Source organism: Onychomys torridus, chromosome 11, assembly GCF_903995425.1.
Source record: "Onychomys torridus chromosome 11, mOncTor1.1, whole genome shotgun sequence".
Taxonomy (NCBI): Eukaryota; Metazoa; Chordata; class Mammalia; order Rodentia; family Cricetidae; genus Onychomys; species Onychomys torridus.
The window spans coordinates 12,493,747-12,520,411 of NC_050453.1; the positions used below are offsets into that span (position 1 = coordinate 12,493,747).

Below are 26,665 nucleotides of genomic sequence, written 5' to 3' on the forward strand. Positions count from 1 at the left end.
AAATGGGTGCCATTGTCTCAACAGTTACTCATTACTGAGCTGATGAATGATATTCTTACCCTACTGCTAGAGAAGTACTTACTAAATAGCATAAATCTTTTGTTTTCTCTACTTTAATGGGTTCAGACAGTACTTGCACAGGGTGTGCCATGCCCTGTTCTGGACTCTTACTTGGTTGGTGACCTCTTGGCAGTTGGGAGTGTGGGGGTGTGGGCGTCCCTCTTAGAAGATCCTTCCTTCCTCTCACTTTCCATTCTGTGGGTTTGTACCCCTGCAGTTGGAGAAAGGGAGAGAGTCTGTTAGTGTGGGCTTTAAAAATAGTTTTACAAAAAGAACAAAACCCAAATTCTATTGGTCATATTTAGAGAATGTTAAAGACCCAGCAGACTATTATGAAAGATGAGAATGAGTGGCTGGGTGGGTCACTGTCTTAAATGACTGGTTTAAACATGGAAGCCAGAGATCCACTGACTTATCTGAACTAAAAAGAATCACAGGGCAACCTGAGCTTCATAGTGAGAACCTGTTTCAAATAAAACAGACAACACCAACAGCTTCCCTCACCCCTGCCTCACATCCCCAGCCAAAACCTAAGTATGAAGAAATACCCCATATTGTGGCTGAAGCAGAAATATGCCAAGTTAGAGGCCATCTGGAGTTATATAACAAAACCCTGTCAGGTGTGGAGTAGAGAAACACATAGGTGCTTCCTTAGACCTTTGCTTTTATAACTAGTATCCTAGTTATATGTTGATGGAGACCAGTAAGTTTTATAACTAGTGCCCTAGCTGTATGTTGATAGTGCCCATGTTAACATGTTGATGGAGACCTTTTCTATTTATTTCCTCCTCCGTTTCTCTCCTCCACCCACCCTCCTTTTCTTTTTGCTATATAAAGAATGCTGTAGCTGGGCAGCCGTGGCACACACCTTTAATCCCAGCACACAGGAGGCAGACAGGTGGATCTCTGTGAATTTGAGGCTAGCATGGACTTCAGAGTGAGTTCCAGGACAGACAGGGCTACACAATGAAACCCCATCTCAAACAAACAAACAAACAAAGAATGCTGCAACACATATCCTTGTATACACTGTTTTAATGAAATTTTAGGCTTAGTCATGGAGTAAACTCCAGTGGCAATGGGTTTCTAGATGAAAGGACTTTACAAGGTACATTGAAGTCTGTTAGTAGCTATAACTGCCCTGTAGAGAGGCCTCCTAGTTACATTGTCACTACATTTCCCCAATTTTGTGGGCACCAGCCATCTACATTTTAGTGTTTTGATTGGAACAAAGTTTTGTTATGAGAAAGCAATTTTGAACTTAATAACTTTATAACTTGTTTGTTCACGTTTTCTGGCCTGTTAGTTACCTACCAGTATTACCTGCTCTAACCAGCAGCCTTGTGTTACTTAGGTTGGCTCCAGCTGCTCACTCAGTGGCTGCAGAAGACTCCTGACTGAGGCCTGCAGAGAGGAGCTGTGCTCTGGCATTAAGGTGAATCATGTGACCCTCCCAGCCAAGGTGTCCATTCATGTGGAAGGTAGGAGTTGATCACTTGCCACATTGTAGAACAAAAAATTTTTATAAACATAAACCGTTATAAAAACAAAGTATTACATCTTGTATAAGTTCATTTACTTTTGAGAACAACTTTCAAATGCTTTTTTTTAATTCTTTAAGTACAGGTTTTCACTGTATATCCCTCCCTGGGGTGGAGCTCACTCTGTACACCAGGCTATCCTTGAATTCACAGAGATCCACCTGCTTCTGCCTCCTGAGTGTTGTGATTAAAGGCGTGCGACACCACTGCCCAGCTATCCCTAGCCTCTTGCAGATCTCTGAGGCAGGTTCTGCAATCTTAATTAATTTATTGGAAAACAGGGTCTACTTTTTAGTGTGAATGGTATGATTTTGTGTGTAAAGAGCTTAGGTGTATGACTTTGGTTTTGGCACATAAATAAAAGGAACACCTTAATTAGTCACGCTCACTGAGCAGCTTGTGTGTTTGTTTGCTGTGTCCTCTCTTGTGCAGTTAGTCTGCCCTGGAGAGACTCGGGGCTCTGGGGTTTTTACCTTAGAAGTGGGCCCTGTCAGGGAAGGACTGTTTAATGCATCATCTGTCTCAAAATGTTACTTAGGCCCCATCTTCGGCCATATGACAGCCAGATTAGCTATTTAGTTGTTTAAGGCTGCAGTGGAATATTCTTACCACCCCCCCAACCACATGTACACACACACACACACACACACCTTTTTTAAACCCCACAAAATAAGTTGAGTTACTTTAAACCTCCAAGTGCCTGTTTATTACACTTGAGTGTGTTTAGTGCTGATCAGCAAGTGAATCCCATTGTGATGTGAGGGGGATGTCAGAGATGACAGAAGTGAGCCTTGTTTGAAATTTGGTGACCTTGTATAATATTATGAAGGATCAATAAAGAAATTTTAATGTAATTATAGATCTGTTTTTGTAGATTATGAAGAATATTTTAAATTTGAAGAGAAATATATTTATTTTGAAACCAGGTCATTCTGTCTTGTTTGGCTGGCCTTGAACTCTTGATCTCCAGTAATTCTTCCTTGGTCTCTAGAATAGGTGGCCTGCAGCCATGTATGACTATGCCAGGCCAAATTAATTTCCTAAGTCCTAAGACTTACAAGCAAAAGAAGATTAAAGCAAGTTGGTAATTCTGTAGTGTTGGCACAAATGACAGCGTTACTTATATAGCTGGAAACGTGGGCTGGCAAAAAAAGATCCAAATAATAAGCAAAAAGCCAGTTTCTCTGGGGCCAGAGCAGTGACCCAGCAGGTAAGAGCACTGCCTGCTCCTCAAGAGACCCAGGTTCAAGTCTCAGCACTTACAGGGCAGCTGACATCTGTCTAAACTCCAGTTTCAGGGGATGAGATTCCTTCTTCTAGCCTCCTCATACCAGGTATGCAAATGGTTCACAGACATACACGGAGGCAAAACACCCAGACACACAAAATAAAAACTCGAAAAGGCAATTCCCAAAGAGAACATACATGTTGCTATCATCTACAGAAAAAGATTTATGTGCCCAGTGTGCTAACATATGCCTATATAGGCTTTCTACAAGTTTAAGGCTAGCCTGACCTACATGATGAGACCCTGCCCTCAAAAACAGAAGAAAGAGGATTTCATTTCCTTAATAATCAAAGAAATGTAAGCTTCTCTTAGAAGTAGTTGTTAGCATTAACAGAATATTGTAGCTGTCGGGGAAGACTTGTTGAGGTAAGCATGCATGCCCTGGGTATGTTAACATTTGAGAAAGTAATTTGTAGGACTCTTGAGGACATTATAACCAGTGAAAAAGTCACACATATAGTCATCACCGCTCAGGTGATTCTTCGTTGGGATTTGATTTTTAAATAAAAACCCCAGAAGCAATCTGAAAGTTGAGTCATAGTAGGGATGTTTGAAACCAAGTATCTGAAACTGAATCTGTTTATGCTGTTTAACTTGAGGGTTGTTTTGATGGACGTAGGTAGGAGCCGAGTACACTCTCAGTGATCCTGGCAAGAAGAACATGTGAAAAAACTGCCAGTATAGTCGGGGACTTGTGCTTCAGGGAATGGTCGGATGGGCCTGGGGGAGCGATTTGTTTTTTGTGGGAAGGCTGTTTATCACAGGGAAAAAAATGTTGGTTTTCATAAAGAGAGGGCAATGTTTTCCTGTTTAATGGAACTTACTAAGTTGGTTCAGTGGAAAATGTGGCTTTTCTGTGTGCGGACTCTCCTAAAATATCATGTTGGAAAGAGTGTTAGGAAATGTTCTGTCTACAAGAAAATGGGTTTTAATTGGTTTGAGGAAACTTTAGATTACTGTGTATCACTGCATTGGGTTCTGTCACTTCTTTAAGGGGTTCATTAAGTAGCATCTCAGCTGCTCGTGTTAACGGGCTCTCAGATGAAGTTTGCTTTCCTCTTCCCTCTGTCTCTTTGCAGCCTCATGACAATAGCTGTGCTCCGACTTTATAAGGGATTTATTGACAAAGTCTATTGGTGTTAACCATAATTTGTGGTTGTAAAGTAATCAGCACAATATTTTCAGCTGTTTTGATTTCTTGAAGGTTTTTACAGCACATTTATGCCTTTAGCAGTGGTTTATAGGAAAACAACTGTTTGATTAATTTGTAGTTCTGGACTTTGGAGGAGACACATGCTGTATTCTTACTTTAAAAATCAACACAATGAGACAAGTGACTGAGTGGACACCTTCGTATGTGTTTATGAGCCTGTCTGTGCCTGTGTATCTAACATGTTCGTATAACTTACTCAGAGCATTTACAGAGGGCCAACACAAGCTTGGGCCAACAAAGGGTGGGTGGGCTGAGGTGGAGAGGGAGGGGTACATGGACTTTAGCAGTTAACATTCAGAAAAATTGCAGGTATTTCCTTTCCTGTAGGATGGAAGTTTTCACAAATCCTTTAAAAAGTTTTCGTGAACATACAAAGAACTGTCTGCTTCCCTGGTGAGGTGGACGTGGAGGCCCCTGAGGTTTTGTTACTTATGCCTGTTTGTCATAGAGATTTAAGTTGTGAACTAATCAAGAATGAGGGAATTCTACATCCAAAACGACTCACTTTGGGGTTGGGTGTCAATACTGAGGTCCAGCCTCTCAGTTGGACTCCCTGGGCCAAGAATGCTGCTGTTGCTCCTGTGGCCACCCATCAGCTGCACTCCAAAGGCGCATGCTTTCTCACTGCCTGTTTGTAATCTGGGAATGGCAAATATTTAGAATAACTCCGGTACAATGGCAGAAGGAAAAGTCCATGGGTACCTCTCTTGCCTGCATTAGATTTAAAAATATCTCTACTTAAAGGAATAAGAAACCCAGCAAATTTCTGTTGATCAATTTAACGTGACTGAGGTTTTGCATTTAGAGCTGCATGACAGAGAAGAATGTGCTCTGTGTTTCCTTTGGTTACTCTTGTTGAAGGACCCTATTTGGTCTATTTTTGTCCACTTTCCATTTCTCTGCCTCATTTTCCATGGAATTGACAAAATAATGAAAGTATTAAAATATTTTATAATTGAGTATTATACATTTGATATCAAAAGTATCTACAATCTCTGTCCCAGTAATTCTAAGCATAACAATTTACCCTGAGAAAATAACTTAGAACCTCCACCTCCCTAGATATATGTATGTAAAAAAAGATTAGAAATAATTTTACTCACTTTCAGGTTTTTCAAAGTAAAGATCATCTATCCATTGTTTAGAGACAGATTGATTATACAAAGGTGTCAGAGTAGTTGCACAGGCTGACGATTGTGCATATGGTTATACATGTGCTTGGAGCTGCTGGAAATAGACACATACAGTGTGATCTCTTGAATATTTTTTCCAGTAGTTTATGATGCATTGCTGTTCTGGTTTATTTTGTTGTTCGGGTTGTTTGGGGCTGTTGGGGTCTCCTTTGAGACCTTGTGTCCTTCCACATTTTCTTTTGAGTGTTCCCATACTTTAAGGCACCAAAGGCTAGTCCAGGCTCTAGTTGCATTTTATCCCTGTCAGGCAAGAGTTTTGAGGACCCTATTTTATTGAAGATGGATATTAGAGACTGAGGTCCAGGTCCCGAGTGTCCTTGCTCTGTGGACATCATTGCTTTTAGGCCCATTGGGTGGGTAGAGCTAGAAATTACATGTGTCTTTACCAGAATACCCATATATATTTTATTTTCACTATTTACCTGCACCCTGCACCCATATATTCAACACTATGAGTTTCCTCCTCTCATTCTGACACTTTGAACCTTTCCTCCTTTTATAAATTTTTTCTCCAGCAGTAAGGAGGCCCGTGCTCACTACTCGGTGTATTTAGAGTCTGCAGATAAAGCAAGGGCTTTCCAGGGAGACATTTGCCCCGGAGACAGTTACAGATGCTTGGGAGTATTTTAGTTGTTAGGGTTAGAAAGGCCTAATGGCATCTGGAGGTCAAGGATGTTACTGATCATCATCAGAACAGTGAATGTCATGGTTCAAAATGATGAGCCATGCAAGGTCGTCCTGTCTGTAACCTGGTACATGGGAATCTGTGGCTGGAGGATTGCAAGTGTGAGGCCAGAATGTACTCTATAGTGAAAGTGCTCCCTCATTGCTAAAAAACAAAGAAAAAGACAGAATGCCAGTGGTGCCCCATGTGAGAAAATAAGTAGTTCCAGCGTTACTAGTTTATAGCCTATGGGAAATGAAATAAACATCTGTGCTAGTTAGGATGAAATAGTCGTGTGCAGTTAGTTTAGTTTCTTTCTTTCTGACAGCTTGCTGTGCTAGTCAACTATAGTACAGTTAGGATTGTTTGTTTTCTTTGTATTAGACTGTGGCTCATCTTAGTTTTGTTTTACTTTTGTATGTTGTTGGGGATATGAAACACCATGGGATTAAGAGTCAGAGCAGTACAAGAAAATTCTAGAAGAGGAAAGCTGTTGTTTGAAAAGCTTCCTAGAGCACTGCCCTAGTCTGTGGGCTCTGGAATTAGCCACGACTTTAAAGTTAGCCAATGACTAGACACAGAAGAGTGGCGAGCTGTTTTCCAGTTCCTACCTGGGAGGGTTGTTGTGAGGATGACAGAATACCCAGGAAGCATCTGCCCATGATGCCTGCTTCAGAGAGCCCGGCCACAGAGGGTCACCCTTCTCGTGTTTAGCAAACACTAATTACCTTGCTACTGCGAACAGAGGTACTGGCTCTTTCCCAGTGACAAAAATCCACATGGTCTGTGGCTTGAATTGATCCTGTGTGAGCGGTGTGTAGTAGTTTATAGAAAGGACAGTGTCTGTTTCTTATCATTGATAATGCAATGCAAGAGGCTAGGGTAAAAGAAGTAATAATTATGAAACTTTTATATAGAAAAAATGTTCATTTCTGTGACAAAATGCCTGATACACATTACTTATTGAAGAAAGGAGCTTTGTTTATTTCTGTTTGGGAGGCTCAGAGGCACAGCTCAGTTCCTGGATGTGCGATACGGTGGGTAGATTGGTGGAAGCGTGGTCAGAGGCAAGTGAGCACGTCTCAGGACTTCTAACTTGGGTGTCATACCTCTAATCACAGTGGACCTTCAGCTAATACCTAAGCCATCGTGTAGGTTACATACATACCTCTCCAGGGAACTACAGGAAAACAAACAAGTAAGGGGAACAGGGTATGATGATACACACCTTTAATCCCAGCACTCTGCGAGTTTGAGGCCAGCCTGGTCTACATTGTGAGTTCAAGACCGACCACCCATGGCTATATAGTGAGACCCTATCTCAAAAACAAACAAACAAAAATAGGTAGAAAGTAATAGAAGACGATACCTCTGGTTTCCACACTTGTACACACGGACAAGCACACTGGCAGCACATGTGTACAATTCCCTGTGTGTACACTACACATGCACTCACACACTCACACACTCATGCATTCACACATGCATGCACACATTGTAGAAAATAGTTATGTGTCTGTTATTTCTGCTTTTAAATACCATTTGATATTGAACAGTAGGTGGATAGGTGTTTAGTATTCTCAGATACTGAAAATGCTCATGTGTCTCTATTTACAGCACCACCATTCAGGTTGAATGTGTATGAGAATTCTCTGAGGGCCCTTTCTAGAGGCAGATTCAGAGCGAGAAGACCTGAAGCAGGCCTGAGATTGGCATTCACACTGTGACATGCACTTGTGGAACCAGCTTCAGAGTCCTGCTCTCTAGCTGTGATTCAGTTCTTCCATTACACAACTGTTAGAACTGTCAGTTACACTCACTCTGTGTCCCGTAACGTGTTAGCTGTTGAAGTCACCGCTAGTAGCGGTGATGTTAGAATTCTCCATAGGGGAGACAGACATAATGTCTGCCCCTCCTCCCAAGATCCCAAGAAGGAGAGTTTCCATTGAAGTTCACCCTGGGGAATCAGAGAGTTGCTTGGGCTTCTTCCCAGGGCTAAGTGAGGGTCGCCCCCAGGGCATGGACACTCCTCTCCCAAGCCGCAGCAGCACCGGCCATGCCTTCCCCATCCGGGAGGAGAGCTCACCTGGAGCTCTTCAGTGGCGACCTCTTTAGTCTTTTCCAGCCTCCCTACACTCCAGGCCCTCCTGAGGCCATGTGCAGCCTGACCAGGTGGTAGGAGTCCCTGGGTAGTCAGGAGAGAATCTCCTGCACCTCTTTGCTGGTGGGGATGCCTATCCAGGATAATCTTTGTAGGGGGCACAGCCTGACTCCCCAAATAGCAGTTGCTTGGCAGGGAGGACAGCCACTCCTGCCGAGCAATTAAAACATTTTAAATTAATACTCAGTATGTGAAGACAACCTGTAACAGTTAATGAGTAGAATTGATAAACAAACATCATAATTTAGTCAAACAGGTGAAATGAGCTTTTTTCCTTGGCTCCGTGTATTAGTCAGGAGAGCTTTATGTGTATGTGAAAAACCCTTAAAACCAAGTACTTAAATTAACTGACACTAGAACCCAGCCTGTGATATCACAAGTCTTGTTAAAGCATGGGCGATACACTGCTCTCACTGTACTGATAAAGAAGTAATTAATAATAAAGTTATTTTACTGGTGGTTTTTGAATGACTGGCTAATAATTTAGAATGCTTTAAAATATGTTTACTTCATCACCCTCTTTAAAATGTCTAATTTGTGTGTGTTCACACATGTGTGCCTCGCAATAGAAAACATTCATATTCTATCAATGGGCAGCATGAAAAAGATGGCTTTCTTTTAAAAATATTTTTCTTGATTCTCCAAGATCTCATACATGTATATAATGAAACATGATCATACCTACTCCCATTTCCCCCTCCACTCCCCTAATCTCCCCCAACTTCATGTTTTCTTCTTCCTTTTTATAACCCACCCATGACTTTCTTTGAAATCAGATATTGAGAGCAGATGTTATAGTCCTGCCACTGACTAAATACCAATCTCAGGATGTTCCCCCGGTGCCTGATGCTTAGAAGTTTTATGACCACCATTGTAGTTTAGGCAGACTCAGGCGAGCGAGCGCACACACAGTCTAGGCTATGGCTGTGAGTCTAAGCACAGTGGCTTCCTCCAGCCTGCATGGCACTGCAGGCTGCTTCTGCCGCATGTGCTCTAGGCCCACACCCAGGTCTCATGTGTGCTGATTCCTCAGCTTCGTCTTTCCCCTCTCCTGGTCCAGCTTCACCCCCTAAGCAGTAGATCTGAAACTTGTTGGTCTGCAGAACCCTTAGAACCACTTGGCCATAAAATATTTTGTTGCTACTTCATAACTGTAATTTTGCTACTGTTATGAATTATAATGTAAATATCTCACTGGGTATAGTAATGCTTACCTTTAATCCCAGCGCTTGGGTGGCAGAGGCAGGCGATTCTCTGAGTTCAAGGTCAGCCCGGTCTTCAGAGTGAGTTTCAGGATAGTCAGGGCTGTTCCACAGAGAAACCCTGTCTCGAAAACACAAAACCAAATGTATATGTACACACATATGTAGATCTGATGTGACCCACAGGTCGAGAACTAGTGCTTTAGACTCTTAAAATTGATTGAGGAGCTCGACCATTTTTGTTTGAATTAAAACTACCAGTTGTTCCTCAGCAGAAATTAAGACAACTTTAGCAGAGCCTGTTCAATAATTTGTTTTTAAAATATGTTGCATGTCAAAGTAAATAACATTTCATGTGAAATAACTAGTTCCAATTATTCTCCATTGTTTGTGAGCCATTCTAATGTGTGACTTAATGGGCACCAGGGCTTCCTGTCTGCTCCAGTATCCTGTTGAAACACCATGCATCATCCAACCCCTGAGAACTCTCTGGATGCTCTGGAGAGAAGGAGGGTGAAGGGGTTGTTATGACTTGGTATTGTTATGAAAGCCCTCTGCAGTGCAGATCCTTCAGAAAGGTCTCTGGGTTATGTGACATTTTCCTTTTTCCTGGGCTGAGGGAGAAAGAGATGTTCCAGCCTGGCTGTGCCCTTCCCAGGGAGGGTTTGCCCAAGGCCTGATTTGGGGCACGGCACTACCTCTCCTTTGCTTGCCCTGATTATGCTGTAGGTGGGACACTCCAGTTGACATGGCACTCTGGTTTCCTTGAAGGTGTGTGCATTTTGTCCTGCTAAGTCTACTGAAAGCCTTTCCCTGCTTCAGTTTATTATTAGTTTTACAATGAAATGGAATCTGCTCAGTGTTTGTTTCTTATAAAATGATCAAATCTATTGTTCCTTTCTGTTAGCAAAACACATGGACAATTAAATTAGGTGATCAATTCATAACAGATATGAACTGATTATTTGAAGTTGAAAGCTTATTTTTTATTGTGATACCCAGACCTTTGGTTGAGTTTTGTTTCAAAATGTCTATGGTGTTGTTTTCTTCCAGTAAAGGAATTCTTAATTTGTAATAGAGTTTGATATATATTGTATTATGGAAGTATCTCACAAAGAGCCAGTCTGATGGCCAGTACACAGTACTGGAAAGATGTTTCGGATACTATGAGAGGATGCCGAGGCAGACAGCTTGAGAGGAGGAAAGGTTTGTTGTAGAGATTTCAGCACATGCACTTGCCCTGTGCTCGTGCTGGCACACTCTACACGGAGGGAGAGAGGGAGGGAGTGTGCTGGAGGAGGCCCGTTTATTTGACTGCAGCCAGGAAGCAAAGAGCGAAGGGCCCCAGGGTCTCATTCTCCCTTTTGTTGTGATTTGTATCTGAAATGACCCACAGGCTTATGTTTTGAAAACTTGTTCCCGGAGGCTGGCAATATTTGGGGTGGAGGGTCTAGTTGGCAAAACTCATTCATTGGGAAAGGCTTTGGAAGGTATTCTAATCTCACTCTGCCTGTTTCCTGCTCCACTGAGCTGTGAAGAGTCATGGTCACATGATTCTGCCGTCATGCTGATCATGAATGCTACCATGCCTTTGCCACCATGGTACACAGGCATCTCTGAGCCACAAGCCAAAATAGACCTCAAAAACAATACCTGTTTTTCTCAGGTGTTTTGGTCACTGCAGTGCAAAAGCAAACAATGTATTCTTTAAGAGCTCACCCTGGTGACCTAACTTCCTCCCACTAGGCTCCACTTTCTAAAGGTTCCATCACCTATGCAACACAGGTTGCTAACCAAGCCATTGACACTCAGCCCTTGGGGGACACTCAGTGTGCAAACTGATTTTTCTGGTGCTTTGCCATAAGAACAAGTTTGAAAATACTTGCAGAGTGGAAATTGGAAAGGAGTGTGTAAGCTTAAATTGCTGTCTTTTGTCTTAGTTTTGTCATACTACTGATGTGATGAAACACCATAATCAAAAGCAACTTGGGGAGGAAAGGGTTTATTTCACTCACGGTCTATATAAGAGTTGATTATCAAAGCAGCAAGGGCAGGAACTCAAGCAGCGTAGAAACATAGAGGCAGGAGCTGATGCAGAGGCAATAGAGGAATGCTGCTTATTGACTTGCTCATCATGACTTGTTCAGCCTGCTTTCTTATAGAACCCAGGACCAACCCAGGACCAGCCCAGGGATGGTACCACCCACAGTGGGCTGGATCCTCCCTCATCCATCACTAATTAAGAAAATGCCTTAAGCTGGGTCTTATGGAGACATTTTCTCAATCGAGGTTCCCTCCTTTCATATGACTCTAGCTCATGTCAAATTGACATTCAACTATCATGACGTTTTTGTATAGCATCTCAACCACAGCAAGACAAAGGCATGAGGGAGAGGCCCTTTCAGTAACCTCCCCGACTTGGACACTGCATCCGATATATCTGATTTCTTTCACATTTCCCCTTTGTGCTTTTCTCGTGCTAATGGCAGAGAGCTTAATTCTGGAATGCATGAAGAGTGAGTCCTGAGAAATGCAAGGACAGAGTGACAATCTGTTTATTAGGTAGAGCCTGATGGTGGGTGCATCTACTGTGTGTCTGTTAGCTCGTGTTGTTTCTTATGCTATAGATGCAGGAATTCATGTCTCAAGATGTCTTAATTGAGCATCTACTAGATGCTTTAAGAGTGTAATGGAAAAGCTAACACAGTCACCCCATTAGTCAGCTTTTCCTTCTTTGAGTAGTCTAACCCTGCCAGTCTGTGGTGGTTTGAATCAGAGAGGCCCCAAGAGGCTCATGTATTCAAATGTTTAGTCACCAGGGAGCGGCACTATTTGAAAGGACTAGAAGGACTAGGAGGTGTGGCCTTGTTGGAGGAAGTGTGTCACTGAGGGTGGGCTTTGAGGTTTCAAAAACCCATGCCAAGCCTGGTGTCTCTCTCTTGGCCTGTGGGCCAGGTTGTAGTCCACTGCTCCAGTGCCACGCCTGCTACCATCTCCCCTCGAGGATTATAATGGGCTAACCTTCTGAAACTGTAAGCAGGTCCCCAATGAAGTGTGTTTTTATGAGAGTCGCCTTGCTCATGGTGTTTCTTCACAGCGGTCGACAGTGACTAGGAGGACACCGTCCAGTGGGGGAGAAGTTTTCATGTACTTGGGTGACTGAGCTGTTGTTAGAGACCATCTTACACCATGTCTTCTTTGAAAAAGGAAAAGCCAAGGCTATCTTTTCTTGATGTAAACAACTTAAGGGAAGAGAGATTTACTTGGCTGGGGTTTCAGTCTGTGGTCATGGGACTCTTGCCTCTGGTTCTGTGATGAGGTAGAATATGTCAGTACACCATAGTAGAGGTGGACACATTCCTAATGACTTCTGTCCCCTGACCCAGCTTCACTTCATAACAGCCTATCCACTGTGAACCAACCAGTGTGTCCTCATGATCCAGTCACCCTCAATAGTGAGTGCCATCAGCTGGGAACAAGCCTTCAACACAGGCACCTTTTGGGGAACACATTTCATATCCAACCCTAACAGTCTCAAAGTGCCCTGTGAGATAGAGTGCCGCTGACTGCGAGGAGACGAACTTTAGATCTTCCTGGTCAATAATACCTGCATTTCTTTTTAAAAGGGGATTAACACAGTACAGAGGGCAAGTGAGTGCAGATGTGGCTGGCTGGGAGCCAGCCCTCTGAAGCTAGCTGCCATAGACCAACCCTGTCAGTTCAGAGGCATAGGAAGCCCTAGTGTGCTTTCTGTCAGAACTGTTGGGAGGCCATCTTCTTGTGTTTCCTTTGAAGAACCTTTCCTGGTAGAGGGCCAGGTCTCTGACCCACAGAGCCCTGAAAGAAAATTCCTTCACCAAAAGGGAGTTGAAAGTTGCTCCAAGTGACTTGCAACATCAGTTTACTTCAGCAGCTTCAAGGGAGACCTTTGCAGTTAGTCTCCTTTTCTTGGAGGTAAAGGGCTCCTTGTTTCAAATGATTCCTTATGGAATTTACAGTTCGGTGTGATGTGTCTCAGAATTCTTTGGGCTCTGGCATGTTTAACTGCAGATGTTTTGGGGGATGGTCAGTTTGCTGATAAATGGCACAACTTTACCTTACCTTACACTTGAAATATGTCTTGAGACTTTTTTAAAGCTAGAATGGAGAAAATGCTCACAGAAGCTGAAGATTCAGTTTCAGAAATACCAAGTTAGTGTTTCTTCTCTGGTGCCAGATTAATGGGGGTTGGGGACTGAAAGCTGGTATGTATTACCCGTGTACACCCTAAAATGCTGCTTGTTAAGACAGGCACATTTCTGAAGTAGTTGCTTGAGGACCTGAAGGTCAAGCCCCTCTCTTCCTGCCTGTTTGTTATCCTCCAGTCATAACCAGAAGATCTACATTGTTCAGTTGATTTGATTTAAAAACAACTTGTTGATTCTGTTTTAATAAACACAGTTTGGCTTAATCATTTCCTGACCTAAGTAATTCAAATGTTGTGTTGTTACTGTTTCTAATATTTTTGTGCTTAAAATGTAGATGCCATTGAGAATGGCAATCATTGTTCCTGATTTGGCAGGTTGGTATAGGGTTTGGGTCACAACCCTGCTAGAGATGTGACCCTGCTGAGTGAGTGTCATGTGATTCACTCACATCAGACCTGGATTCAGGTTGCCTGCAAGGCCCTGAAACATTGACTGTTCAGTGTTCTGCAGTTCACAGTTTGGAGCAGAACTGCAGAATGAACCTGCCTGTAAGTTATATAGAACTTATTTAGAATTGGCATTTCAAACCAGGTTTATGTTTTTCTACTTAAGACCATTTCTAGGAGAACATTTATTTAACTTTATAAGATTTCTTGTAGTATTATAACGTGGCCTTAGTTGAGTTTTCCCCAATTCACTTTTAAGTGGTGGGTGCGTGATGGAGAGAGGCTAGTCAATTTTCATTTTAGATGTGCTGGGTAGTCATAAAAGCATAATGAGCATCGTGCGTTAACAATGGACTGTGCACTTACCACATGGATGTGAATGACAGAGCAAATCCCTGTGTTTGTGTATGGTGCTCTATATTAAACTCTACTTATGTGTTGTTCCTTATGTTGAACAAACTAATCTTAAGGAGAAGGAAAGGAACTCTTAAAGTAAAATCTTTGTGGTTGATGTATTGTGTATCCTAATAAACTTTGACATAGAGGCCAGAAAATGGTGGCACACACACCTTTAATCCTATCACTTGGGGAGCAGAGATCTGTATGGATCTCTGTGAGTTCAAGGCCACACTAGGAACAGAGCCAGGCATGGTGACACACACCTTTAATCTCAGCACTTGAGATCTCATGTCTTTACTTGGGAAAAATGCACGCCTTTAATCCCAGGAAGTGATGGCAGGAAGCAGAAAGGTATATAAGGTGTGAGAAACAGGAACTAGAGGATTTTTAGGCTTTTTAAGCTTTTAGGCTTTTAGCAGCAGTTCAGCTGAGATCCATTTGGGTGAGGACTCGAGGCTTCCAGTTTGAGGAAACAGGATCAGCTGAGAAGTTGGTGAGGCGAGGTTAGCTATGGCTTGTTCTGTTTCTCTGATCTTTCAGTGGTCACCCCAATACCTAGCTCTGGGTTTGTTTTATTAATGAGACCTTTTAAGATTTGTGTTACAAATCTTCTTTACTATTTGTATTGGGTTTAAAAAGTAGAAGTATATACCTTAAGCAAATTTATTCTTGAGCAAAAGCATGCTCAAGATTGGGGACTATAAAATGATGACAGGAATGGAGCAGTCACTCAGGGATGGCCTCCTAAGTCGTTTTGGCAGTTTGGGTGTGGATGTGCTTTTTCTACTTCAAAGGGTTTTAAGACATTAGTTATTAGTGTTTGCATATGTGTATTAATCTTGAAAATAAACTTTTTTTAAAGGAAGCACATTTACTTATTAAACACTTTTTTGTTTGGAGATCCCAGTTCCATCTATCATTCAAGCGGCAAGTTTTTCATTTCTTACTATGGGAGTTTTGGGATCCTTTTGTAGTCAGAAATTTTAAGAATGAAAGAAAAGGCCCTCAAAATCTTAGCAAGCTAGTATTAAATAAATTAGTGTTTCACCCTCTAAATGCTAGCTGTTTTGGCAACGAGCACCCCTGGATGGGCTGTCTGTTGAACTGATGGGTGGTGAAGCTAAGCTGTTTTTTCCCAGCGAGTGCCTTTCTGTGATTCCAAAGACTGTTTAGAAAGAGGCCACCTCACTGGAAGCTGGTGCAAACCGTAGTTTCTGTGGTAGTATCCTTGGCTTACGTGAGAAGGATTCTCTCCAGATGGAAACTTCTCATTAGCTCATTGTTTTTACCATGTGACTATGTTCCCACAACTATTAGCCACATGTCATTACAACTGTGCGGACTCTGTGTCCTCTGAGGCTGCAATACACAGAGAAAGGAGAACCAGCAGGTATGTCAGAGACATCCAGTTGTGGGAAACAGTTGTTTTTTTTTTAGAATTAATGTTGTTAGCATATGTAGGCAACCTTTTATTTTATCATCTTGAAAAACTTATTTTCACTTTTTCCCATTTTCTTTCCCACTTTGCTGACTTCATCTAAGAAAGTAATTTTACATTTTTGTTTCATGAATGTAAATCATTTTGAGGTCAATCGTAGCTGAGAACTATGCCTTTCGACTGATGTTGGCATGTTTCTATGTAGTGCATGTAATCTATAAAGTAACATGACGTTACTAAGAAAGACTTACATTAGTGTCTGTGATGCTGTAGTTTCCAGCCTTGTAGAATCTTAAGTGATTTGTTGTTTCTTTGAGACATATTCTCACTATGTACACATAGCTCAAGCTGGCTTCTTATTCAGGATCCTCTTGCCTCAGCCTCCCAAGCCCTGATTTTACAGGTGTGAGTCACTTCATAATAAAATGTCTGACATCATTAAGTAGGCTCATTCCCTCATTTATTCATCATGTGCAGTTATTGATTGCTTTTTATATAGCTGGCTCTCTATATACTTTGCACTCTGCATGTCACAGTGAGCAAAACAGGCATTTAAGAGATAACAAATGGACATCAGTTATGTATCAGGCATTGTTAAATCTGAGGTTATGCTCTGTGGAGAGAGAAGGAAGCACTGAATAAGAATTTAATAACTAAAGTAATTTCAGATAGTGTTTTAGACAGGGTTCTCTAGAGGAACAGAGCTTGTAGACTGAATCTATCTCTCCCTTCTTTCTCTGTCTTCATATCTATGTATTTAGATTTATTAGAGTGGCTTACAGTCTATGGTCCAGCTAGTCCCACAATGGCTGTCTGCTAGTGAAGGTCCAAGAATCCAGTAGTTGTTCAGTCTGGTCTTTGGTACATGCCAGAATCTCAAAGAAGTAGGCTCTGATGCCAGGGAAGGAATGGCCTTGCCGGTGAGAGTGAGGGAAGCAGGCAAAGAGAGCAAGCTTCCTTCTTACATGCCCTTTCTATAATCTGCCAGCAGAAAATGTGACCCGCATTAAAGGTGGATTTTTCCACCTCAGAAGATCTGGATTAGAAGTGATTCTTCCCACTTCAAATGATTTTATTAAGGAAAATATCCCTCACAAATGTGCCTAGCTGCATGGGTTTTTGTTAATTCCAGATGTAGTCAAGTTGACAAGAAGAATCTCATCACAGGTAGAAATGAGAACTTCAAAGATATCAACAAAGGGAAAGCTGTGAAGACCCTGGTCTACTTTATGGTTGGTAGAGGAGATCAAAATGAGTGTAATTAATCACAGGTATTATGGGTACCATAAAGGAAGAAGTAAAGGTGCCGTGACAGTGTAGAAAGGAAGTTGGGAGTGACAAGGAAAGAGTGAGGAAGAGGAGACAGTCTGTGCAGAGTGGAGCTGCGTCTGTGTGTTTGCTGGCTCTTGGAACAGGTGCGGCAAACCAAGAAGCTTGAACCACAGAGATTGATGGTTTGTCATTGTGTAGGCTGAAGATCTGAGGTCACAATGCCAGTGCAGCTGGCTCCATCTGGCTCCATCTGATGGCTAAAGGGCAGTTGGTTCCGCTCTGTCTGCCGGGGGTTGTGCAGTTTTTCCTATTACTTGGTGAAGGGACACATCACCCTGATCTGCGCTGTCTGTTCACATTGTCTTCTCCATGGGTGCTTCCTGTGTCAGGTTCCCTCTTACAAGGATATCGGTCCTATTGGGTTAGGGGCCATCCCACTTAAATGAATGACATTCACAGCCTTTATTTCCAAATAAGGTCACCTTCTGAAGTGATGGTTTTAGTCCAGTGTGATCTGATAAGATGCGAGAAATGGTTTCTTGCGCTGTTTTAACTTTGGTGTGTTTAATCTGTTTCTGGAAAAAATAAATATGTTTTTAGAAAATACATTGTAAAGACCTTTTTCAGAAACTGCCTTCAGCTAATGTCTCATGAGCAGGGTGGTGAGTGGAAGATCAAGTTACGGCTTTGTTGAGAATCTGAGCTCTGCAGAACCAGGGGTAGTGTTTTGCTTGTTTTGTTGTTTTAAAAAGAGAAAACAAAGACACATTTGTAAGCTAATGGAAGTAATCCAGTAGAGAGGGAGAGCTTGGGGACACAGAGGAGATGTAGGAGAATCCGTGGATGAGATGATCCTGAGTAGGTGAGAGGAGATAGATCTCGCACACACATAAGAAGAGCTAGTCTTAGAAATGAGAACAGGTGGGTTGGGAAGGTGCTCAGGAGATATAGAGTGCTTTATAAGTACTTTTGCTTTTAAAGTGTGTGGATCTAAGTTCAGATCCCTAGAAACCACATAAAAGCCAGGTTGATATGGCAGCTGCCTGTAATCTAAGCATTGAGGAGGCATAGACAAAGGGTCCTTTGGGCAAGTTGGCTATGACATCAGGTTTGGCCAGAGATCCTGCCTCAGTATATTGTGAAGCAACTGAGGGAACTGTTTTCTGTAACAAATGCTTGTGTAGCTTTCTTCCCCTTCACAATGAGTGGAAGGTGAAGCTGCAAGCTGATTTTCAGAAGCTTCTGTTGCTTGGGCAGGCCCACTGGTTAGAAACGTCAGATATCATATGACTTTAGTCCACACTATGTAAAATTAAAAGGTGCCACATATTTGACAATGGTTTCCAAATAGAACAAAGATTAATATTATGCATCTTTGATATATCAGCTACCAAGCTAAGGAAGAGATTACTCCTATGTGTTTAAAGACCTAATGTGTGGACACCGCCACAATAAGAGGCCAGGAATTTGTGCCTAGATGGACTTTAATTCTCCCTGTCTGCGTCAGTGTGTGTGTGTGGCAGCAGCACTCAGGTCCAACCAAACAGCCCCTGAGCTGTGCCCCTAGAGTTCAAACCCCTTTAGGAAAAGTGGGCTGCCTTACATTTCTCCATCCAGTGTTGAGCAGCAGCTGGAAGTAGCCTCATTTCCACCATGTAAGGGTTAGGAAGTTTAGAAGACCACTAAGGAAGGGAAGGAGTCTGAGTACTTGTCAGTGTGAAGTTTTAAACCCTCTTTGTATTTTCAGAATTTAAAAGCAAACTCCTAGTTTGATGTCTGAATGACTTGGTAGATGGAAAACTGGTTTGCACAAGATTCCCAAGCCTCTACTTTCAAGTGACCATGCAGCCTGGGCAGGCATTACCAAGCCTGGTCTGCAGAGCAACAGGGATGCTATTACGTATTAGTACTGTTGACTTTCCCAGTTTCTCTGAATGTGTTAGCAGTCATAGTTCCTGAAAGTAACTCAAAGCTCATTTCTGAGATGGTTCCTTTTTAATGTGATACTTAATAAAAACCCAGAAACTTTTTAAAACCTAGAAAGCCTAGAAAGTGTCTTTATCTTGAGCTTTCTCAGGGACCTTGTCTTAACCAATGGTGTGATTTCCCTGCATTTAATTATATTATGGAGTATTTTACTTAATTCATCTGTATGTTGTCACTTAAAAAAACAAATTTTTATGCTGTTAAGTGTGCTTGCTAGTAAATGCAAATCAAATAATTTTAGACTATTGCTATTATCTTTTTTTGGAAATTTTATTACTGCTGTATCTAAAATAAAACATTGTCATACTCCATTTTAAAGCAAGTTGGAACATAAAAAACAAATAAAATAGGATGGATCGTGAGATGGGAAATGTTCTGCCAGGTTAGCATTTCATTTTGCAAATAGCTAAATAATTTCAAAGCTTTTAAAACTTTCTTTAAATTTGAGTTCTAAATCATAGTAGTTTGAAGAGTGTATTAGTAAATGCTTCAATTGGAAAACCTGCAGCCGCGGTAGAGGAGTGTGTCACCGTAAATCTGTTTACACAGCTGTGTATGATGTCAGTACACAGTGAGCCTCATTTCCAAACAGCCATCAGCTCTGCCGTGGAATTAGCTAATTAAAGGATTACTTGAGAGGTTGACTGCGTACTCCTCAGTATCACTAGCTGCCCTCTACCTGCATGTATGCATTTGGTCATAAGTATATGTTGGCCAGTTTCTGAGAAAATTTGGACTTTTTGTTAAGACTGCTGCATATTTGGGATTTATACTTTCATTGCATCTGTTACCTCCTGTGTTAGTACCAGTTACATAGGCTCTTTTGGTGCACTTTACTGGAGATGGAGAAGTGAATTAATTTGGTCTGTGTGAAAACCTCCTTTATCATTAATAAATTTCATTTAATCCACAGGGCTGTTAGTTTTGGATAGACTGTATGACTTCATTCATACTGCTACAAGGATACAAATACATATTTTAAAACTAAGCATTAGTAAAAATACAGATTTAGACTTTTTTCACCGGACGTTGAGGATTTAGAAATCTCCTGTGTGTTGTCGGCACGTAGCTTCTGAAGTACTTCCCTGCAAGGGTTAACTACTGTGGGTGCTTTAGCTGGGTTCTCCTCACCTTCCCAGACACCAGGACACAAGGGTCACCTCTGCCCACTGGTGCTTTCTTTTCTTTCTGCCTGGAGAGCATCTTAAGCAGCAACGTGTAATTCCAGCAATTGCTTTCTTAAACAGCATCTGGTAGAGCAGATCTCTGCAGCATGAATGGTGGCATCCTTGTGAGACCCTCAACTCTTGAACACTCTAAAATGGATCTTGCATTTGAAAAGGGCCCCAAAGAGAAGTAGATTCACTACATGTCCATTACTCTGGGAAAAGTCACTTCAGTGTGGATTTTAGTTGGACAGTAGGGAGCTCCTTATTTTTCTTGTTTTAAGCAATTTAATTTCCAAGTTGGGTGCAGAATCATGGTGTGTTCTCAGTTAAGGTTAGTTTGCGTTTAATTTTTTTTTTTTTAACAGCACTTAGCACAGCAGTATTACTGACTGAGCCATCTCCAGTCACAAAATTTGCTGCTTTGTACAATTAGTATCTGCTATACAGATTACTAAAATGTGCAACTTAAGGAGAGCCCAGAGCTCACCAGTTGTCTGGCCAGCAAGCCCCAGGGATCCTCCTGTCTCTACCTCCCCCAGGGGTAGGGGTGGAGAGGTGTTGTGTGTGTACGCGCTCCATCCTCATGTTGAGAGGCAAGCACTTTACTGACTGAACTCTTTCCCCAGTCCTGAAATTCATTATTTTGTGTAGTTAATACATGCTATAATAATGCATAAAAGTTTGCCGTTTAAGGAGACAGGAAATGCCACTTACCCTGATTTGATCCTTATAAATTAATGCATATATAACACCATACTTCATAAATATATATATAAGTATGTCAATTAAAAATTAATGAGAAACAAAGTCTTCAAGTAGTAGGAGAATCAGTATGATTGTAGAGAGCAAAGAGCTGTGAAATCAAAGTATTCATTTTTAAGTATGATTTATTCTTCAGGCGTACTAGACAACAGAAGATAAAAAGGAAATCACAATATATTCTTACACTTCAGTCAACTTTTGTTGAACTTATTTGGTTATTTGAGGTCCTCTGCAAACATCCTTGATAGAAAAACAGCAGCGGCAGGGATGTGGGCCAGTCTGGGTGTTGGCCTTTGAGAAGCACAGTAGTCCTGGGCAGCCGTGTGGTCTGGGGTCTGGAGGCAGTGTGCCTGGCTGTCCACCTGCCTGCCCAATGTTTTAGCGGGGAGGATGAAACAGGAAGAAGCCGTTCTTCAGATAGCTTCCAGTTGTGCTTTGAAGTCTTACAACATAGAACCAAGTATGGTGGATTTCTCCCACATGAGGAATGAGTGACCTCACAGTACTTTCTAGTACTTGGTACTTAACCATACTTTTTAAATGCTTTCCTATGAAATGGTTAGATGTGAAATATACAGTTAAGAATATTAAGAAGCTGTTAATGAGTTCAGCTCTATTTCATTGATAGCTAGATAATATCAAGTATTAGCTTCAGTGTGTCAGTGGAGGGTGGAGATGGTGCCATTTGGCCTCATTCTAGGAGATGTGAACTTCCAGTGAGAACTTCTTGGGAAGAAGTTGGTTCCTAGGGTTTGGCTTGCTTCTCCTGTGTTGTTGTCTCCCACTTTCCCTTTCCTTTCTGATACTGCTTTGTCTTACAAAGAAGTCACAAGGTACTAGTGTTAAACATTCAGTAAAGGTAAGTAAAGAACGAATTTGTTTAGTCCTGAATTTGTACTTGAGAATGAGAGTGCTTTGTGTTTTCAAGTACAAACTAAACAAATAACCTGGGTAAGGTCTGTGCACATAACCTTGTGTCTCTTCCTCAAGCTTATTTAAGCCTTCTCTACAGGAGAGCGGGAGACAGTCACTACACTACTTGTGTTGTTAAGATGTCTTCTTCACTACTTGTAGTAGTCTTTATTAGTAGGGCAAGATGTAAGTTTTCAGAAGGAACTTTTAAAAACTAAAAACTGTTAGGCAGACTTGTGCAAATAAGTGCTCAGCTGAACTTTTCAACTTTCAGAATCCAGAAATAAACATATATTACTATATACAGATGTAATTGCCTTCAGAACATGTACCAAAGGGATGTTAATTTTATGCTTTGAAGTTAAGATCAGAAAAACTATTCCTCTGAGCTGTGCACATTATTATTAGTGGAACCTTTGCTTTCTCTAGAGCAGCTCCAAGATCTCCACTTTCAGAGACAGCATGACATGGACCCTGGGACCTCACCTGCACTGTCAGTCCTCTTACTACTTCCTCTCACAGAGCGCAGCAGGCTGACCAGATGACTTGTCACCAAGCCTCACGACCTGCACTCACTCCCCAAGTCCCACATGGTGGAAGGAGAGCAGATTTCTGCAAGGTGTCCTCTGACCCTTCCAACATGCATGCCCTCATATGCAATACACACAATCAATAATAATTTAACAGAAATTTTAACTAAAACAGGAAAAGGCACAGGGGAACAGACACTTCCAATCTGGAAATGTAATGAGAAGCCCTGTGAAACTCAGTTTTCCACAGTGTCAAGAGTCATGGAGCCATTAAGAGCGCAGTCACAAAGACTGAGTTCTTTCATTCACCCCTGGCTTTCTCAAATCAGAGTTCTGCTCCAGTTAGCTTGACAGCCGCCTCTAAGTGGTTTTTCTCAGTGGTCCATAGTGACTGCTGATATTCCCCACAAAGTCCCATCTGCTGAAGACTGTGTCCTTAGCTTGGTGCTAACAAGAGGTAATGGAAGCTTAAGGTGTGGGGCCTGATTGATGGGAGGTCTACAGTTCATTCTGAGTTCCCTGGAAGAGGATCTGGGCCCTTCCCTTTTCTCTTACTCCCTGACCATGGGGTGAGTGGTTTTGTGCCTAGCCACTGGCCCAACAGCAATGGGACCCTGTACTAAAACCTTCAAACTATAGGCAGAGAAGTCCTTTCTCTTTGTGATTTTGGTCTCTGCTTGGTTTCTCAGATACTTGTATAATAGTGACAGGAAGCTAAAACAGCTGATTAAATCATCCCAGGAATTGTTAAAATGACAAAAAGCTATCACTGAGAAAAACATTTGCTTCCAATACTTATAAATCTCTTAAAAAGAACATTTTGACGGGGCTGGAGAGATGGCTCAGAGATTAAGAGCACTGATTGCTCTTCCAGAGGTCCTGAGTTCAATTCCCAGCAACCACATGGTGGCTGAAAACCATCTGTAATGAGATCTGGTGCCCTCTTCTGGCTTGCAGGCATACATGCAGACAGAACGCTGTATACATAATAAATAAATAAATCTTTAAAAAACATTTTGAAAAATGTATCTGTGGGGGATGAGTGCATATATGTGTGTGTATGTGTTTGTACATGTGCCTGTGTATGTGTGCATGCATTCTTGTATTTGCCTGTGTGTATCTGCATATGTGTGTGTGTATGTGTGTGTACATGTGCCAGTGTATGTGTGGGTCTGAGAAGCTTTCGGAAGTTGATTCTCTCCTTCTCTCTTAAGTTTCAGAAATCCAGGTTGGGTCATCAGGCTTGCTAAGCCATCTTGCTGACCTCTAGAGTTAAAATTCTTGGATGAAAGTAGAAGGTGTGTTTTAATTGTATATGAGAATAAAGATTGTATTAGAAGTTTGTGGCAATTGTACTTCTCCATATAGAGGTTCTGAGCTTGATTCTTGGTGCTGGTTTGACCCCTTGCAGAGCCAGTAGGGTGTGGATGTGAATTCCAAGGCATCACCCTTGGCAAAGCAAGGAGTGAGTATCGCATTGCCTAATGTCCCGCAGGGATGGGAGGGGAGTGCATAAAGTTCCTTCACTGAAGTTGGGGGCTGCACTGACTGGGATGTTAAGGGAATGTGACTCCAGAACACTGAATAGAGTACTTAGGAGTCCTTGAACACTGTCTGAGAGGGCCAGCAAAGCAATACTATTGTTGACTCAACAAAGCAGGTATCTTAGGAACAAAACAAAGAAACTTGCTAGTTTAATTTTTGTGGCTCCTTGGAGTTATTTTCATCTCCTGTCGTGTAAGGTGTTGCTAATGACAGGCCTTTGCAAAGTATGAATACTGACTAGTATTCCCAACGTTGTAGTATAAATCTCTCTTTTCAATGTATTGCTGTTTTGTTTTAAGGAAAAGATCATCTTGGCAGCACTCTGTTACTAACTTAACTTGGAACTCCAATGCAATACCCTACTTAGGGAATACAGTATTTTCTTGCTATCGGTAATTGTATAAGGACTGACAAGAAGGCTCTGCTAATACAGATGCTTGCTAGCAAGCCTGATGACTTGAGTTTGCTCTCCAGGACCCCCATAGTTGAAAGAGAGAAAGGACTCCCACACATTATTTTCTGTATTCCCATACATACATGTATTTTTCCTTTAGTAATAACTCTGTAAGTTCTTCTTTGGCATTTCTTTACTAATTCAGTGCTTACTTAGTGCTTTGCCCCCTGCTTGTCAGACTATTTTCACAGTAAGGTTAGCTTGTGAGTTTTGTAATGAAAGAGTTTAAACATGTGAAACCTTTTCCTCCTACACTTGTGTCAGAAACATTGCAAACCTAGGTTATGTGAGTAGGACCTGGATATGTTAACAAGGAATCCTGTTTCCTCCCTGAAATGGTGAAGATGACTTCTGCAGGCTCTACCTGGACCCAGTCTTTGGGAAGCCGCAGCAGGATTAGGACAGCACCTTGTCACAGCCACATGTCACTGTACCAACACTGGAGCTGGAGCAGTTTCTATTTGAGCCCTCAGGAGGACCATTCTGACAGACAGCCCCAGAAGTCTGCCACTGTGGATGACTGCCAGTCAGCTGGACTGCTGAGCCCTCCAGCCCCGAGGTCTGTGGAACTGCATCAGGTGACTCTTAGCACCAAGGCCTGTAGGGACTGTACTGGGTGACTGGGACTAGAACCCTGTGGAAGGGAAGAGACATTGAGATGTTTTATTTCAGTGTTGTTCTGGGATTTTTTTTTTTAATGGGATGGGGTCTCACTTTCTTTTATAAACTAGTTCCAAATTCCTTGACTCAATTCCCGCTGCTTCATTCTCACTAGTAACTGGGAGGCGAGGCCAGCACCAAGCCCAACTCCATCTCCGTGTTCTCCAGGTGGTTCTCCTGAGCTGATGGTGCTGCTGCCCTTAGAGACAGTAAGGCCCTTTTACCATCCAGGACTCAGGCCTGCTTTCTGATATATCCCATCTATGTACGTGTTTGCTTTCAGCCAGGCCCCCACTATAAGTCTAACAACACTGCCTTCCTGGGATATTTTGTGTGTTTTCATAGTCTTTAATTCTGATGTAAGTAAAAATTTTCTTATTTTATTATTACCTTATTTCTTAACTATTTATAGCCATCTCACAGAATTTTATCTCATATAAACAAATTTCTGAAGCAAGACTGAGTATGGCTTTCACAATTTTGAACTGTTTGAACTTTTGAATTGTTAATGCATGTCTTTTCAACATCTCAAGTAGCTTCCTCCGCATTCATGAAATACCTAATTCCAGCGTCTTCAGTCTTAGAGATTGGGTGGTTTCAGGTTCTTTCCTTGCCCAAACCAATATTATTCTACATTATAAAAAGTTTAAATAACTAAAGGGGATTTAAGGTGTTTGTTTGTTTGTTTGTTTGTTTGTTTGTTTGTTTGTTTTTTTTAATCCCAAGACAGGGTTTCTCTGTATAGCTTTGCGCCTTTCCTGGAACTCACTTGGTAGCCCAGGCTGGCCTCGAACTCACAGAGATCCGCCTGGCTCTGCCTCCTGAGTGCTGGGATTAAAGGCATGCGCCACCACCACCCGGCTGGATTTGAGTTTTATTTACCCTTCTGTATGACTTCATTTTACATCAGAGAATGTCATGTATCCTTGTGATATATCTGTTAGTCTTTAGCAATGGTGACCCATGTTTATATTCAAATAACACCTAGTTTCTTAAAATATCTAATGCTTAGAAAATTAAATTGCACATATTTTTATTTCATGCTGTAAAGAAGTGTAACTTTCCCCATAAATGCCCCAAGTCTGCCATATGGAGGATTTCAATTTGCTAGGTATAATCCCATACTCTGCATACTGCTTTCATTTACTTTGCAGGGCAGAGTGCAGTAACAAAACACAACTGAAACCCTTAAGAGAATGCTCTAATTAGATTCAAGTCAAGTACAATGTTCTTCGTGTTGGCAGGAGGTTTCTTGCTAAGAACTTCTATTGGAAAAGTAAAGTATCACATTTTAAAATCCTATATGCAAACCAGAAGTATTTTGGGAGCTGCCCAGAGCTGTTAATATTATGCTTTGTTTTTCAATCCTTGTGCATCTCAAGATTATGTGCTTGGGTCATCTGTCTGCCCTCTTGTTATTTGCAATGCTTGAAATGATTTTACTTTTAAAAACTATATGTAAAACTATCAAGTCTGAGGCTTCTCTCCTGAAATTTAACACCGAGTCTTTCATGACAGGAAAGCTCTCCTTCAGACAAATGTGGAACCTTCGATGAAGTGGCCTTGCATTAACTTTCACATTA

The 26,665-nt window shown here is 41.8% G+C and overlaps 1 protein-coding gene across 2 annotated transcripts in view; it reads left to right on the plus strand.

Annotated features, from left to right (window-relative positions):
* Positions 1 to 26,665, plus strand: part of Disp1 (dispatched RND transporter family member 1) — a 155,123-nt gene that overhangs the window by 56,846 nt on the left and 71,612 nt on the right. The window contains exon 2 of one of the 2 annotated variants that reach the window (XM_036202824.1): positions 1,415 to 1,541. The gene's annotated coding sequence lies outside the window, so the exon portion shown is untranslated. The remainder of the gene's footprint in view (positions 1 to 1,414; positions 1,542 to 26,665) is intronic. The other variant, XM_036202825.1, reaches the window with a different exon arrangement.